The 17,197-nt window shown below is 51.4% G+C and overlaps 1 protein-coding gene and 1 long non-coding RNA gene across 6 annotated transcripts in view; one reads left to right on the top strand and one right to left on the bottom strand.

The window, feature by feature from the left end:
• Positions 1 to 1,431: 1,431 nt before the first annotated feature.
• Positions 1,432 to 11,940, bottom strand: LOC116542023. The gene is made up of 3 exons (XR_004265045.1): positions 11,855 to 11,940; positions 2,935 to 2,939; positions 1,432 to 1,462 (listed from the first exon to the last, which is right to left on the bottom strand). It is a non-coding gene; the product is annotated as an uncharacterized LOC116542023 (long non-coding RNA).
• The window catches only part of TMEM184B (transmembrane protein 184B), a 54,429-nt gene continuing 41,239 nt past the window's right edge, over positions 4,008 to 17,197 (top strand). For 2 of the 5 annotated variants that reach the window (XM_032266634.1, XM_032266631.1), the window contains exon 1: positions 4,008 to 4,156. The gene's annotated coding sequence lies outside the window, so the exon portion shown is untranslated. Of the gene's footprint in view, positions 4,251 to 17,197 lie in introns of all 5 variants that reach the window. The other 3 variants (XM_032266635.1, XM_032266630.1, XM_032266633.1) reach the window with 3 other exon arrangements.

Raw genomic sequence — 17,197 nt, 5'->3', positions numbered from 1 at the left:
ATCCCAATGACACTGTGTGAGGCCTCAAATCCAGCTCTGCTTTGAACTTAAGTGAGCCCATAAATTCCCCTTTCTTTCTTTCTTTCTTTTTTTTTTTGAAATGAAGTCTCGCTCTGTTGCCCAGGCTGGAGTGCAGTGGCGCAATCTGGGCTCACTGCAACCTCCGCCTCCCGGATTCTCCTGCCTCAGCCTCCTGAGTAGCTGGGATTACAGGTATGCGCCACCACACTTAGCAAACACATATGTGTATATATGTTTGTATTTTTTGTAGAGATGGGGTTTCACCAGGTTGCCCAGGCTTGTCTTGAACTCCTGACCTCAGGCGAATGCCTTCCTCAGCCTCCCAAAGTGCTGGGATTACAGGTATGAGCCACTGAGCCAGGCCAAACCCTGTCTCTTAAAGAAAGAAAGAGCCGGGAGCAGGCATGGTGGGGTGTGCCTGTAGCCTCAGTTACTTGGGAGGCTGAGGCAGGACAGTTGCTTGAACCCGGGAGGCAGAGGTTGCAGTGAGCCGAGATTGCGCCACTGCACTCTAGCCTGGGCGACAGAGTGAGACTTCATCTCTAAAAAACAAGAAAGGATGAGTAGTTGCATGGAGGAAGGGTGGGAAGGAAGACAGCAAGATAGGTGTTTATCTTCATTTTGGAAAGCCTGAGTAAAGGTCTTGAGAGGACTTTTTCCCTCCCACCGGGAGCACCAACCAGGGCCCCCAATACCACCTGCTGACCTGCCATGTCACTCAGACCAGTTGACTTTCTGTCTTTGAGCCCCTTTCTGGCAACCAAGCCTAAAAATACCCACCATCTGCCTGAGGCCTCTGTAAGTAGAGACCCAGGAGTGCCCTTAAGAAGCAGAAACCAGCCAGGGCCCTGAATTGAAAACCCTGGAGAGGAAGTGTAAGTCAGATTGTGTCTGGTCTGTAAAGTGCTCTATACTATACAATGCAGATATGGTGGGTAATTGGGACAAGGACTTGTTCTGAAGGGGTTAGTGTTAGGGAGGGAGAGCTGGGAAGTCATAAACAAGTAATTACAGTGCAATTGACAAGGCTTGCTCTTGTTAGGACAGCCCGAGGCATGTCCTACCTGGGGCTGGGGAGGAATTGTTCTATAGGATTTTGCTATCACGGAATCTCTGGTCATGTTGTACCTACTTTTTTTTTTTTTTTTTTTTTTTTTGAGACGGAGTTTTCGCTCTTGTTACCCAGGCTGGAGTGCAATGGCGCGATCTCGGCTCACCGCAACCTCCGTCTCCTGGGTTCAGGCAATTCTCCTGCCTCAGCCTCCTGGGTAGCTGGGATTACAGGCACGCGCCACCATGCCCAGCCAATTTTTTTTGTATTTTTAGTAGAGACGGGGTTTCACCATATTGACCAGGATGGTCTCCATCTCTTGACCTCGTGATCCACCCGCCTCGGCCTCCCAAAGTGCTGGGATTACAGGCTTGAGCCACCGCGCCCGGCCTGTACCTACTTTTTTGGGGCCTGTTCCCTATGCCAGACCCTGTGCTAAGTACTGGGACTGCACCAGAAAACAAAAAGGATATTTGGGAGGCATAGGCCGGAGAATCGCTTGAACCTGGGAGGTTAAGGCTGCAGTGAGCCAAAATTGCACCACTGCGTTCTAGCCTGGGCAACACAGTGAGACCCTATCTCAAACACCGACAAACACCCAAAGGATGGAAATCTTTGTCCTCAGAATTTATTGGCCAGGCGCGGTGGCTTACACCTGTAATCTCAGCACTTTGAGCCGTCGAGACAGGTGATCGCTTTGAGCCCAGGAGTTCGAGATAGGTGTTTATCTTCATTTTCCTATGTTGCCCAGCCTGGTGAGGTGGAGGTTGCAGTGAGCTGAGATAGTGCCACTGCACTCCAGCCTGTGTGACAGAGTGAGACTCTGTCTCAAAAACAAAACAAAACAAAAAAGCCCAAATTTTATGTTCTACTAGAAGAAGACAAACAGTGAAATAGTCAAAGTATATAATATGATAGAAACTAAGTGACAGGGAAAGTACGGCAAGGTAAAGGGGAAATACAGAGTGCATGTGAGCGGTTTGGTAATTTACTAGGGTGCTCATGGCAGGCCTTACCGAGTGGAGGACATTTGTGTGTTTTTTGAGATCGAGTCTCACTCTGTCGCCCAATCTGGATGGCAGTGGCACCATCTTGGCTCACTGCAACCTCTGCCTCCCAGGTTCAAGCAATTCTCCTGCCTCAGCCTCGGAGTAGCTGGGATTACAGGCTCCCACCAGTACGCCCAGTTAATTTTTTTGTATTTTTAGTAGAGACGGGGTTTTACCATATTGGCCAGGCTGGTCTCAAACTCCTTACCTCCTGATTCTCCCGGCCTCCCAAAGTGCTGGGATTAGAGAGCCATTGCGCCCGGCCAGGTGGAAGACATTTGAGCAAACCCTTGAAGAAGGTGAGGGAGTGACCATTCAGATATCTGGGGAAACAGTGATTGCAGCAGAGGGAACAGCTAGTGCAGGGGGCTCCAGGGCTGAGTGTGTTCAGCTTGTCCTAGGAACAGCAAGGGGTCAGTGTGGAGGGAAAGGGTAAGAGATGAATGAGGTCAGGAATACCTGAGCAAGTAGAATGTCAGATCAAGTCTTTGCAAGGACTTGTAAGGACATAGGCCTTTACTTAGAGGGAAATGGCAAGCCAGTGGAGGGTTTTGAGCAAAAAAGTGCCATGTTTTGACTTATTTTTTGAGACAGAGTCTCATTTTGTCACCCAGGCTGGAATGCAGTGGCACGATCTTGGCTCACTGCAACCTCCACCTCCTGGGTTCAGGCGACTCTCATGCCTCAGTCTCCCGAGTAGTTGGGACTACAGGCATGTACCACCACACCCAGCTAATTTTTGCATTTATAGCAGAGACGAGGTTTCACCATGTGGCCAGACTGGTTTCGAACTCCTGGCCTTAAATGATCCACCCAACCTCATGAAGTGCTGGGATTACAGGGATGAGCCACTGTGCCTGGCTGATTTTAAAAGAATCTCCCTCACCCTTAAATTGATAGGGTGGGTCAGAAGGCAAGGTTGGAACAGGGAGATGGGTTAGCAGAACTTTGCAATAATCAGGTGCAGATGCTGGACCAGGGTGGCAGCAGTGGAGGTGGAGTGGCAGATGTCAGTGTCTAGAACCAGTTTGCATGTAGAGCCAACAGGATCTCCTGGCTGCCTTGTTGGGTAGGGGGCAGAAGGGGGGCATTCACAGATGACTCCAAGTTCTGGCCTGGGGACTGGAAGGATGGAATTGTCAACAGCTGATGGAGACAAGGCTGAGAGGGAAGAGGATTGTGTGTGTGGAAGTGGGGTTGGCTCAGCTGCAGACACGTTGACTTTGAGATGCCTGCTGGACCTCCGAGAAAGAGGTGTTGAGGAGATAGCTCAGGGGAGGAGTCTGGAGACATAAACACATTTGGGGATCTTGAGCACATCAATGCCAGAACTTGATTACATTTTATCTTGTTCAGTTAACCTAGGTAATGTCTGGACCTGGCAAACAGAAATGGGCTAGGCGGCTTGAACCATATCTGAAGACTTTTGCTAGTTCGGCAGCCTAGAGCCAGATGGGGCAAAAAAGAATCGCTGCTAAGTGGAGTGGGAAGAAAAAGCCTCTTTCAGTGCTTTGCAATTTCATCTGGCCTAATTGCACACAACACTCGGTCCACGTTCATTCCACAATTCCACACGCATCCTGCACTCAACAAATGGCCATTGTATTTCGTTTCATCTTCAAAACAGGCTCAAATGGAGGAAATTAGGGTCAGGAGAAGTGAAGCACCAGCGAGGGTCAGGGCCAGAGATCGCAGCCCAGAAAGCTCTGTGATGGGTGGGGTTGGAGGACCGGTCGTAGCTGGGTTTGTGAGTGGCCGAAGAACCCGGGTCGCGCCCCGACCCGCGGGGCAACCGGCTGAGATTCGGGGCGCGGCCCCTTTAAGGCCCAGTCGGTGATCTCAGCCGCGTCCGCCGCCCCGCCCTCCCCGGCGGCGAGCACAGTGCGCAGGCGCGTCGCGGCGGCACTCCACTGGGCCCGGGACGCGCCGGCGGCGGCGGAGACTCCGGGGCTGCGGCGCTGCCCGCCCGCCCCGCCCGCAGAGGCCGGCCGCCGCGTGTCCTCCACACACGCCGCCACCGCCATGGGCTCCTGAGGTATCCCGCCCGGCCGGCCTTGCGCGGGAGCCCCGAGGGGGAGCTGCGACTCCCGGGCGCCGGGGGCTGCTCGTTTCGGAGAGGCCCGCGCGAGGTACGCCCGGCTTCGGCCGCCGGCGCCCGGGAGGGGAGGGCACGGAGGAGGCCGGCGCGGCCGCGGAGGGAGGGAACACCCGTCGACCTCCCCCCGTGCCACCCCGTGCCTCCTCTCCGCCCTGCGGGGTCGCCCGTGGGTGTGCCCGCTCCCCCTTCACGCCAGCGTGGCGGGGGCAGCGCCTGGAGTGTAATCGGACCTGCCGGGGGTGGCCCCGGGAGAGGGAGGCGGATGGACAGGCGCTTTGCAAGAGGGATTGTGTGCTCCCGGGTGGGTGTGCTGGCGCCTGGCACGGCCGAGTGAGTGGGGGAGGCGTCCGTGCCCTGTGCGGGTGGCAGTGACCTGGGAGGGTGGTCGGCGGGGTTCTTTGGCGCTGCGTCGTGAGTGGAGGGTGTGCACGCCCTGCCCGCAGGTCCGAAGGTTCGGAAGGGGATCGACTGGGACCTGGGGCTCGAAGGATGTTTGCCTCCAAAGGGACCGTGGAGACTGGTTTTGGGTGTCTGTATCCTTCCTGTGGATGTACATTTCCTCCCCGGGCACACCCTTGGTACCTCTCTTGGATCCACTTGCCTCCAGTGCTAGATGGCTCCAGGCCAAGGCAAGACTGGGGGTTGGGCATGGATTTCCAATACATATCCCCTCTGGGGGTGTTGTATAAGGCCAGGCGTTTCACTCCTCCCTCCCTTGCAGGGCATTCTGGGGCAAAGCAGGTGTTTGCACGCCTGATACCTGTGATGAGGTGAAGGCCATATATTATTTATCTGACTGCTGGTGCTTTTGTAAGAAAAGAAGCAGCAATCTGTGCCCTGGAGGCCGTGTGCTGCAGAGTCAGCCAAGCAAACAAGCTCACCTGCACCTGCAGAGGCAGCGTAGGTCTCAGAGGTGTGACTTCATTGACAGGTTATGCCTACAGTGTCCCTTTCCACTTTCCATCTCCCTATTCAGCTTCCTTGATAAGCTGCCTGGGCTCTGCACCTCTGAACCTTGTCCAGGGTCCTGTGCATATCAGAGTTGGTACTTGGAACAGTGGGGTGGGAGAGCCCCAGCAGCCAGGCATGTGTGCCCACCTGAACACAAACATATGATGCCCAAGCCATCAGGGAGCTCTCAAGCGTGGGGGAATCAGACTTGGAAACAGGTGATCGCAGTGATGTGAAAAATACCAAACAAAGCAGTAGAAGGAGTACAGAGGCAGGTTCATTGACAGGGGAGGGAGATCGAACTGCAGGAAAGACTCCAGCACAAGGGGACGGTTGAGCTGAAGCCTCGTTCATCTGAGGCTTTTGTGCTTTCCATATACATTTTCCTGTGTAATTTGCACAGCAGCTGTGTGAGTTAAGATTGGTGGTTGTCCTTTTTTGTGGATGTGGTAAACTGAGGCCCAGAGGGAATTCATGACACTCTTATCACAATACATGGCAAGCCTGGATAGAATCATCCTTGAACCAGGACCTCTCTCTTGCTGCCAGATATTGTCTTGTGACTTACTGAGCATCTTACTGTGTGCCGGGCAGTATGCTAGGGGCATAGTGGTCTGATGATTATTGGGACCTGGTCCCTGCCTTCGAGGGGCTCCTAGTCTGCTGGGAAGATGGACACTGATTTAGTGACCCCAATCTGGATACGAGGCTCCGACCACTAATGTGAGTGGAGAAGGCACTGTGAATTCCCCCAAAAGCCTTTGTGCAGTCCTTGGGATTCTGGATGTCTTATTTGTTGCACCCACTGTGGCGGCAGGTTATACAAGAAGCCCCTTCTGAATTTCTCCAACTGAGTGGAAAGAAGAGCTTTGGGGCAGAAGGGTGAGTGAACCGCTTGTCCTAGTTCATTCCCGTTGGCCGAGTTCTGTGAGCTGGGGGTTCTCTCCAGAGGCTGTTTTCTCCTTCTCTGTCTTAGAGGTTTTGCTCCTGGTCTCTGGCCGGCCTACCCAGTCCCTCGCCTAGAGAAGGGCTCACTGCTATTTCCAGTCCCTGCTGTGCTCATTTCTCTCTGTAAATTCCCTGGAGTGGAAACAGCTCTGGCAAGGCAGGGTATAGCCTTTTATTGTTTTGAAAACGGGCCTTTAGACTGGGGATTTGGTGTGGGAGTTCTGGGAGGCCAACAGCTGGGCCCTGGGAGAGCTGTGTGTGTGGGGTCTTCCTAGGCCCTGCAGCTCCGGGAAGTCAACACTCACCACAGACCAACTGCTACCTTGCGCTGTGCTGAGGGCAGCCCTCTAAAAGGTGATTGGCAGAGGGAGCCCAATGTGTAACAAATATGTGTAAGACAGTGCCCTACTTGTGGTCAAAACAGAGGCCCTAAAGGGGCCCAGAGGACAATAGGAACAACAGTCCGTTTATTGAGCACTTACCGTGTGCCAGGCACAGTTCAAAGCGCTTTCATGAATTACTGTATTTCATTTTCCCACCACCCAGTGAGGTGCGGGCTGTCACTTTCTGCATTTTGTGGGGGAGGCAGCAGAGGGTGGAACAGCTGAGTTTTGAAGGAGTAGGTCTGACCTCAGAGCCCATGCTCCTGCCCTGTAACCCTGGGGTGCTGGAAGTCGTCTTGGCCCTGAAGGACGAGGGATGCTCAGCCCCCTCCTGTGAAGGAGAAGGAGGGCATCCCAGGTAGAGGGAACTCCAGGCAGATGTGGAGATCTGAACTGCCTCACCTCTCAGAGCTGGAGGCTCGAACTGCCTGTGGCTGTGTTGGGTCTGCATCCTGGGGACCTTTGGAGGCCCCGCCAAGGAGTGTGAACTTGAGCCTAATGTAGTCAACAGAGAGGCCTTGAAAGTTCCTGAAAGGATATGACATGCTGAGCCACGTGTAACAGGGCAGTACTACCCTCCCTTGTCATCGTCCTTCATTCCTGCAGAGAACTCCTGGAAGACCCGGCCTCCATCTTGTTGGCTTTCCCTCAGTCCTTGGCATCTTTTTTAGAACCCACTGCCTTTCTCTTGTCATCTTCTAGCAGCTTCTGGTCTTGAAGACCCTGTGTGACCCAGGGCACGCTCTGGAGCCCACCGTTGTAATGGTGTCTGCTCCGCTGCTGGCCTCTTGCCTGCTGGGAACTGGCTTTTTTGACCTGGAACTTTTTTTGTTTTTTGAGTTGGAGCCTCGCTCTGTTGCCCAGGTTGGAGTACGGTGGTGCCGTCATAGCTTGCTGCAGCTTCTACCTCTTGGGATCAGGAGATCCTCCCACCTTGGCCTTCTAGATCCCTGAGATGATAGGTATGAACCACAATGACTGGTCAGCTGGATTTTTTTTTTTTTTAAGACAGGGTCTTGCTCTGTCAGCCAGGCCAGAGTGCAGTGACATGGTCATGGCTCACTGCAGCCATAAACTCCTGGTCTCAAGTGATCCTCCCACCCCAGCCTCCTAAGTAGCAGGGACTACAGGTGGGCACTACCACGCCTGACTACTTTTTGTATTTTTTGTAAAGAGGGTTTTGCCATGTTGCCCAGGCTGGTCTCAGCCTCCTGGGCGCAAATGATCCACTCACCTTGGCCTCCCAAAGTGCTGGGATTACAGGTGTGAGCCCCACTGTACCCGGCCCTGGATTTTTTTTTTTTTTTTTGAGAGGGAGTTTCGCTCTTGTTACCCAGGCTGGAGTGCAATGGCGTGATCTCGGCTCACCGCAACCTCCGCCTCCCGGGTTCAGGCAATTCTCCTGCCTCAGCCTCCTGAGTAGCCGGGATTACAGGCACACGCCACCATGCCCAGCTAATTTTTTGTATTTTTAGTAGAGACGGGGTTTCACCATGTTGACCAGGATGGTCTCGATCTCTTGACCTCGTGATCCACCCGCCTTGGCCTCCCACAGTGCTGGGATTACAGGCTTGAGCCACCGCGCCCAGCCGGAACTTCTTTTTAAGGACTGAGGTTCTTCCTGGTTGTCTAAGGTCGCCTGGGTCCTCATGGGCTTCTCATGCCAATATCTGGAATGCATTTGAGTGCTGTGGTGGCTGTCCATCATCTATACACCTGAATCATCAGCTCTATATACAGACAGAGGAGAGTGGGGGTCAGAGCAGGAACTGGAGCCAAAAAAGTTGGATTCAACTTCGGGGTCTCATTTGTGAGCTCATTGAGGAGTTACTTGCTTCACATACTTACTTTGGGCTGGCCAGCATTTGGTCCAGCTACATGCTGGTTGCACTACAGGGTAATCAGTAAGACTTCCTCCCTCCCTGTGGGGAAGAAGGCTGTGGGGCTGGACGTGCTCCACTTGGGGTCTCCATAGAGTACTACTGAAGCTTAGCTGAGGGGTTCACATCTGGATGGGTTATGGGAGCTGACGTGGTATAGAATGTGAGGGGAGTAGTTGCAGGAAGGCTTTTGAACTGAGTGCCCTGGGAGAGGGGGCTGAGAATTCAGTAAGCGGTCAGAAATGGTCACTAGGGGCTGGGTGCAGTGGCTCATGCCTGTAATCCCAGCACTTTGGGAGGCCGAGGCAGAGGTTCACCTGAAGTCATTTCGAGACCAGCCTGGCCAACATGGTGAAACTCCGTTTCTACTAAAAATAAAAAAATTAGCTAGGCATGGTGGCACATGCCTATAACCCCAGCTACTGGGGAAGGTAAGGCAGGAGTATCGCTTGAACTTGGGAGGCGGAGGTTGCAGTGAGTCAAGATCACACCACTGCACTCCAGCCTGGTGGGTGACAGAGAGATATTTCATCTTAAAAAAAAAAAAAAAAAATTCAGTAGCACCAGTCCCAAAAAAAAAAAAAAAGAAAGGAAAAAGAAAAAAAAAAAAAAAGAAATGGTCACTAGAAGCAGCATGGGAGGAGGAGGGAGAGAGGGAGGTAATAAGCTGAGCAGTCCTGGTGACCTGGAGAGAGAATTGAGGGATGTGGTTCAGATCTGTGTGCTTATTAGCCTTGTGGCCTTGGGCAAGATGCTTACCAGGTTCTAAATCCTGCTGTTTAAAAATGGGGGGTAGGCCAGGCATGGTGGCTCATGCCTGTAATCTCAGCACTTTGGGAGGCTGAGGTGGGCAGATCACAAGGTTAAGAGATCAAGACTGGCCGGGCGCGGTGGCTCAAGCCTGTAATCCCAGCACTTTGGGAGGCTGAGGTGGGCAGATCACAAGGTTAAGAGATCAAGACCATCCTGGCCAACATGGTGAAACCCTTTCTCTACTAAAAATACAAAAAATTAGCTCGGCATGGTGGCGCACGCCTATAATCCTAGCTACTTGGGAGGCTGAGGCAGGAAAATCACTTGAACCCAGGAGGCGGAGGTTGCAGTGAGCTGAGATTGCACTGCTGCACTCCAGCCTGGCGACAGAGTAAGACTCTGTCTCAAAAAAAAAAAAGAATGGGGCAAATGATATACTTTCTTTCATCTGCAAAATGGGAGTAGTAACTGTGCAGCAGTCATGTGGCTGGCATGACCAGTGTCTATGGAGCTCAGCACGGTACCTGATACATAGGACATGCTTTTATTATGACCTTACAGGCCCATTAATTTAAGAAGGAGGCATCATCTTAGGCCTATGTGCCAGGCAGTTTGTGGGGAGCCGTCCTCAGGAGCCGAGTGCAGCTGGGGAGAGATAAATCAGACACACAAGCAGTTACGATTGTCCTGGGGCCTCTGAGGGAAAGTTAGGCCATTGTCACCTGGGCAGGCACTTGTCTGGTGAGGTGATGTGTGAGCTGTCGCTGTGTGTTAAGGTGGAAGAAGTGGGTTCCAGGTAGAAGGAAGAGCACGTGCAAAGCAAAAGTCTGGTTCATGTCTACGAAGTTGTTTGACACTAAGACCCAGCACCTGGTAGACCTGAAATAAATGTTCGCTGAGTGGATCTTCTAAGCCTTAGAGCCGACAGAAACAGGAAGAAGTAGAGTGGGAGGGGCCCCGGAAAGAAGAAGCAAAGGGTCACCCAGGTTGTAGATTTTCTCATCATTCCTTCCCCATCGCCTCAGCCTCTGCGGAACAGCATGTGGTATAGGTATTAACATTGCATGTAAGTCTGCCAGCATTCTTTTTTTTTTTTTTTTTTTGAGACAGAGTCTCGCTCTGTCTCCTAGGCTGGAGTGCAGTGGTGCAATCTCGGCTCACTATAACCCCCACCTCCTGGGTTCAAGTGATTCTCCTGCCTCAGCCTCCCAAGTAGCTGGGACTACAGGTGAGTACCACCATGCCTGGCTAATTTTTTGTATTTTTAGTAGAGATGGGGTTTCACCGTGTTAGCCAGGATGGTCTTGATCTCCCGACCTCGTGATCCACCTACCTTGGCCTCCCAAAGTGCTGGGATTACAGGCGTGAGCCACTGTGCCCGGCCTTTTTTTTTTAGACAGGGTCTCCCTCTGTCACCCAGGCTGGAATGGAATGCAGTGGTGGGATCTCGGCTCACTGCAACCTCCACCTCCCAGGTAATTCTTGTGCCTCAGCCTACCGAGTAGTGGGGATAAGCTGCCACCATCATGCCTGGCTAATTTGTTTTTTTCAAGATGGCGTCTTGCTCTGTTGCCCAGGCTGGAGTGCAGTGGCATGATGTCGGCTCACTGCAAGCTCTGCCTCTCAGGTTCAAGCTATTCTCCCACCTCAGCCTCCCAAGTAGCTGAGACTACAGGCATGCACCACCACGCCTGGCTAATTTTTTGTATCTTTATTAGAGATGGTGTTTCACCATGTTGGCCAGGCTAGTCTCAAACTCCTGACCTTGTGATCTGCCCATCTCAGCCTCCCAATGTGCTGGAATTATAGACGTGAGCCACCGCGCCTGGCCAAATTTTTGTATTTTTAGTAGAGATGGGGTTTCACCATGTTGGCCAGGCTGGTCTCTTAACTCCTGACCTTGTGATCTACCTGCCTTGGCCTCCCAAAGTGCTGGGATTACAGGCATGAGCCACTACACCTGGCCTCCACCAGCGTTCTTAATGGGCACTCATTCCCAAACTGCTTGTCCTCAGGACTGGGGAGGATAAATCTAAATGCACAGGTGGCTGAGAGCTGGAATTAGGCTGGACACCCAGGTAGCATTTGTTCACGTGTCTGTTTGCCACTGTTTTAGTGTGGCTGAAGCCCTATGCTCAAGTACAGTGTAGAAGGATGGTGCCTGGCTTCTGGTTGATAGCTTTTCCAGTCTTAGGTTAATCGTGGCTCAGTGTCTGGCAAAATGCACAGAGCAGGTAGCGATGTGGTTTTTTGACTAAACAAATGATTGGATGGGTTCATGGCACTGCCACTCAGGATGAAGCTAGAATTCTTTTGTAAAACTGACATATATTAGGGATGGTTAGAACAGGATTGCTTATTCCAGGAAACAGTGGTGCTCACCAAACAGCCTTGAGTCTGGCAGGCTGGTGTGAGAAGTCTTAGGCCTGTAACAGGAGACAGGAAGCTTGGTGGACACCTCCTTTTCCTCCTCTGGGGTGGAAACCAGAGGGGGAAGATCCTACCCAGAAAGCCTTTGTGTCGAACCTGCGTCACTTCCGGCTCTACCATGTTTTACAAAGTCATGTCCCACAAAGTGAGTATTTAGTGAAAAGTTTTCCATGCTGATCTCAGTGTTGTACCTTTGAAAAACAATAGGCTTCTCTGATATTAGAAGTAGTACTTGTTAATTACAATAAACTTGAAACACAGAAAAGATTGGGGATAGGAATAAAAATTACCCCAAATTCTAAGTCAAGAAGTAATCACGGTTCAAGTTTGGGCAGATGTTGTTTCTAGGCATAAACGTGCGTTATTTCATTGTTTACTTAACACCGGGTTATAAACACTTACCCATGACATTTGAAAGGTAGCTATAGATAGAGCAGAATCAGAGAAGTTCTAAAACAGCCCTAGTGCTTTGTTTTAAATTCTCTGCAGGAAAGACGAGGTCTTCAACCTTTTAGCTGGATGGCACTGTTGCAGGAGTGATGAATAGGACACTGGATTGGGTCAGAAAATCCAGCTGTGACCTTGAGCAAGTCACTTGCCCTCTCTGAGTTTCATTCCCTCTAAGGCAGGGGGCGCTATTCATATCCTTTCTGCCCACCTCTCAGGCTCTGGTGAAGTACTCCATTAGAATGCCTTTAGCTTCCAAGGATGTGATTTGGAGGTAGGGCAGGTCACATGACTGTGAAGATGGAGAAACGTGGAGGCACGTGTGCCTGTTGCCTCTTACCCAACCTGAAATGTTTGGTGATCTGAAAACTCCGGCCTCCTCGCTGGGAAGCCAGGATCCATAGACCCTTTACCTGTGGGTCACGGGGAGTCCCAGATGGTCCTCCTCCCTCACAAAGGCGGTATAGTGAGACCTCTGGAAGTTATTACCTCTGTTACCTTCAAAGGGATTTTCAGATCAGACAGCCCCCCTGCTCCAAGGGACATGTGTGGAGCTTGGTACCTTTTTATCTCCTGCTCCAACCCCTGTGGACTGCCTGCATCCAGGGAGGGCCTGGATGCTGGCAGGTGGCTGAGAACCACCACTCTACTTGGCAGGGCTGTTCCCCAAAGCCCTCTGGGTCATCATTTACCGAAAAGCTCTGAGAGAAGATAACCAACCCCATGGCGCCGCTGTAGCTACTGGCAGAGCCTCCTGGTCTCCACCTCTAGTGCTTGTGGTTTTTCTTTTATCCAGAATGAGCAGTGACTCTGGGATACCATCAGCAGTCAGTTTGGGTGCCTGCAAGGCACGATGATAGATATTGGTGAAGGGTATATGTGAGGATATTAATTAATATTAACATGCTAATTAATATCCTCATCAGAATTGTGTAAGAGTTTGCAAATTTCACATACATGGTTTTATGTAATCCTTTTAACTGCCCTGAAACCTTGAAATTATTGCACCTATTTTATAGATGGAGAGACTGAGGCTCAGAGGGGTGAATTGCCTAAGATCCTGGGGGAGGAAGCACCCAGGTTTTCTGGTTTTGAGTCCTGGTCCCTTTCTGCTGAGTGGCTGCCCCCAACACAGACTTGTCCTTGGAGAGCTTGCAACCCCACTGGGAAGCCCAGTGTTTGGGATTGCTGCTTAGACTCAGAAAGCATGTGGATAAAGCTTCAGGTTGAAACCATGGGATTCTGGGAGGCAGCAGTTGGCTCTGGCTGTGGGTGAGCTGAGGAACCAGTGCTCCCTAGAGCAAGGGCAGTTGTGCTGGGGCGTTGTGGACAGTGGAGGTTGGCAGGTGAAGTGCAGGAGGGCTTTATAGGGAGTGGGGCCACCTTGAGCACGTACAGAGGCAAGAGACAGGCAGGTAACTCAAGGAGCAGAGGTCTTGTGAGCCCTTTCCAGAACATGTGGGGTCGTAGCCACACCTGCAGGAGGAGGAGGCGCATCTATACACAAGCTTGTCAATGGGGTTTAGACAAATAGGATGTGGGAAAATCTAGATTTTCCAAAACAATCCATATTTGCTTGGAGAAGAAAGGTAGATGCAGGATGCGTTGGTTAGAAGAATTTTAATAGCAGTAACCTCAGAGCATGTAAGTATGATTTGATTTCCTGGAGTTCCTGGCTGTCTCAGTCAGTGGGAGCAGGGCTTGGGCTGGGAGATGAGGCTGACAAGGGTTCTTTCTTGCAAACCCTGCCTTTGGTTTGCCAAGAGGTATCCCCTACTCAGCTGGGGGAAGAAGACTTTCTATTCCCAGTTTGTAGTAGTTGGGCCAGATTTGTAGAAGTGGGAGAAAGCCTTGCCCTGCTTCTGCACGTACTCAACTGTCCTCACTTGACACTCAGCGTGCCTTCCAGAGACCTGCCTCCATCTCATCAACTCCCTGGCTTGATGCTTAGGTGCCAATGGCTGTTGGGTACGGGAGTTACATAACATTTGTGAGGGACCCAGGAGCAGAGCCAGTCGAGTGATTGTTATGGAACGTGAGTGGTCTTGCATGGCTGTGGTGTTCCCTGCAGCTTGTGCAAGGGATGTGGCAAGAGGTGCTCCCCACTCATTTGGAATGGCTAGACTGGAAGCACTGGGACCTCTTGGACTCTGGAACCCCACCCCCTCCCACCTGGCCTGCCTGCTACTCCTCTGGTACTGGCGCCTGGGGAGGCCAATTATGGCTGCTTATCATAGTGGCTCAGGTCACCATTCACACTTCCACCTGCCCTGGGACCAGGACATCAGAGCCCTGAGAAGGGTCAAGGGGCCAAGTGGGCCTAGCCTTTGACTGACAGCTGGGAAATGCAAGTGTGTGGACCAGAGCACCGAGTGATTTGGGGCTGGTGTGGGTTCAGCACTGTCTCCCTACCCAGAACTCCACTTGTTGAAAACAGCCTTTCTCTACTGTTTCTTCACTTGGGCACCTTAAAACTATGTATTGTCCAGTCGCAGTGGCTCACGCCTGTAATCCCAGTACTTTGGGAGGCCAAGGTGCGCAGATAACTTGAGGTTAGGAGTTCCAGACCAGCCCGGCCAATGTGGTGAAACCCCATCTCTACTAAAAATATAAAAATTAGCCCTGTGTGGTAGCACGTGCCTGTAACCCCAGCTACTTGGGAGGCTGAGCCAGGAGAATTGCTTGAACCTGGGATGTGAAGGTTGCAGTGAACCAAGATCGTGCCACTGCCCTCTAGCCTGAGCGACTTAGTCTCAAAAAACAAACACATACCTACATATTGTCCATATTTCCCCAACATTGAGGCTTATTTCTTGGATGAAAAATTTAAATGTACTGTGCCTCTCTGACAATATTTTCCAAAATTACAGATGTTTCTACACTTTCAACAGCAGCTCTACCTCTCAGAATTTATCCTACAAATGTGTTAACACATGTGCAAAACGACTTTATTTGCAAGGTTAGTCATTGTTGCCTTATTTGTAATAGCAAAAGATTGGAAGCAGCTTAAATATTCATTAGCAGGAAGCCACGAACAAATTGTGGCCTGTCCAAATATGCGATACCACATAGCCGTAGAAAGTAAGATGGAGGCTCCACGCACTGTGCCGGAATGATCACCAAGGTGGGCTGCTGAGGAAAGAAGCAGGTCTGGGCGGTGTGTCTCAGAGCCACCATCAGTGTAAAAGGGAAGGGAATCATAAGTGTCTTTGCTTGTCTATGCCCAGGGGTTCTCTGGGCAGAGACAGGAAGTCTCTGATTGTGATGCCTCTGGAGGGGGCCCTGGTGCCAGGTGATTGCTTGTTTGCTGGAGATCCCATGTACCTTTTGATTGTGAATCAGGTGAATGTAGGCATGTTAAAAAAATTAACGTAGGCCAGGTGCGGTGGCTCATACCTGTAATCCCAGCACTTTGGGACGCTGATGTTGGAGAATCACTTGAGGTCAGGGGGTAGAGACTAGCCTGGCCAGCATAATGAAGCCCAATCTCCACTAAAAATACAAAAATTAGCCAGGCGTGTTGGCACACACCTGTAATTTCAGCTGCTCCGGAGGCTGAGGCAGGAGAACTGCTTGAACCCCAGAGGCCGAGTTTGCAGTGAGCCAAGATCATGCCATTGCACTCCAGCCTGGGCTACAGAGCGAGATTCTGTCTTAAAATAAATAAAATAAAATAAAATACATCAGGACTGTAACCTTGCCTCCTCCCCAGAGTAGGAAGGTCAAGGCCCCGGCTGCTTCTCAAGGACAGGAGCCTCACTCAGGCCCCGGACCGCTAATCACAAAATATGTGCTTGGTTCTCACAAAGGGGCCAAGTGTGAGAGCTTGGGTGTTGCTTGGTAAATACGACCCCCCAGCCCGGCCTTGGAGAGATGGAGCCACTCTCTGGGCACCTTGGACACACTGCTGTTGGCTGACTTTGTCATTTTCAGTCCTTGCTCTGATTGGCTCATGTCATGATTTCTTTTCTTTTCTTTTTCTTTTTTTTTTTTTTTGAGGCAGAGTTTTGCTCTGGTTGTCCAGGCTGGAGTGCAATGGTGCGATCTTGGCTCACCGCAATCTCCGCCACCTGGGTTCAAGTGATTCTCCTGCCTCAGCCTCCCAAATAGCTGGGATTGCAGGCATGCACCACCACACCAGGCTAATTTTGTATTTTTAGGAGAGACGGGGTTTCTCCATGTTGGTCAGGCTGGTCTTAAACTCCCGACGTCAGATGATCTGCCTGCCTTGGCTTCCCAAAATTCTGGGATTACAGGCATAAGCCACTGCGCCCAGCCATGTCATGATTTCTGAAACCTTCGGGGCTTCCCCATTGACAGCAGAGTACAGTTAAACTCAGCCCTGGGCATCCCGGGCCCTCTTTACTGGGTCTGTTCTTGAGCTGTCGCCCTTTCCTCTGTCTGCCCCCTTAACTCCCTGCCTCTGTGCCTTTGCTCACACGGTTGCCTCTGCCTGCTTTTTCCTCCAAAGCAGTCTCCACGTGCCCAGGTCCTGTCTGACTTTCAAGGGCCAGCTTAGTTCCCATCTCTGCACTGCCCCCTGACCTTCCTGGCTTCTGTGTCTGTTTCTCTCTGCTGACATTTGGGGATTTTTACATTGTATCTTAGGTATCTCATTCCTCACTGGGCTCTGGGCTCCTTTTGGGCAAAGTCTTTGTATTGCTCACAGCCCCTGATTTGTTAGATGTGTGCTGAGTGAGTGAATGAGTAGCCACCCTCTTCATGGTGGGATTGGAAGTTTGGGGGTCAGGCAGGGCCTGTTAGACATCTGTGAATGTACCCCAGTGCCTGACGTCGGGCAGGCCCAGCTTTGAAGCAGGAATGCAGCAGTCACACGTCTTGAGGCCAAGGCCCTGGGCTGGGTGCTGTGTGCAGTTCCTTGCATCCTTGAGAACCCATGACACACAGCAACTCTGATTCCCTTTTACAGATCAGGAAGCAGAGCGAATGCCTTATCTAGATCATACCTCCAGCAGTGGAATCTGGATACAGGTTTAGCTGCCTCTGTAACTCCTGTATTTAATCAGTTTATTCTGCCACCTGCCCCATGTCACAAGTAACACCAGTACCCTTCACCTGTTCTTATTACCTGTCCCACTGGCCACAGACAATCTTGTTTTGTTATTTGAGTGTATTTTTTCTTCTCCTCTAGACCATAAGCTCTTAAAGGGTCAGGGTCAGTCTTG

Source organism: Sapajus apella, unplaced genomic scaffold (assembly GCF_009761245.1).
Source record: "Sapajus apella isolate SASKATOON/1434 unplaced genomic scaffold, GSC_monkey_1.0 scaffold160, whole genome shotgun sequence".
Classification (NCBI taxonomy): Eukaryota; Metazoa; Chordata; class Mammalia; order Primates; family Cebidae; genus Sapajus; species Sapajus apella.
The sequence above is the reverse complement of the archived record's forward strand: the minus strand, read 5'-3'. Positions and strand labels throughout refer to the sequence as shown.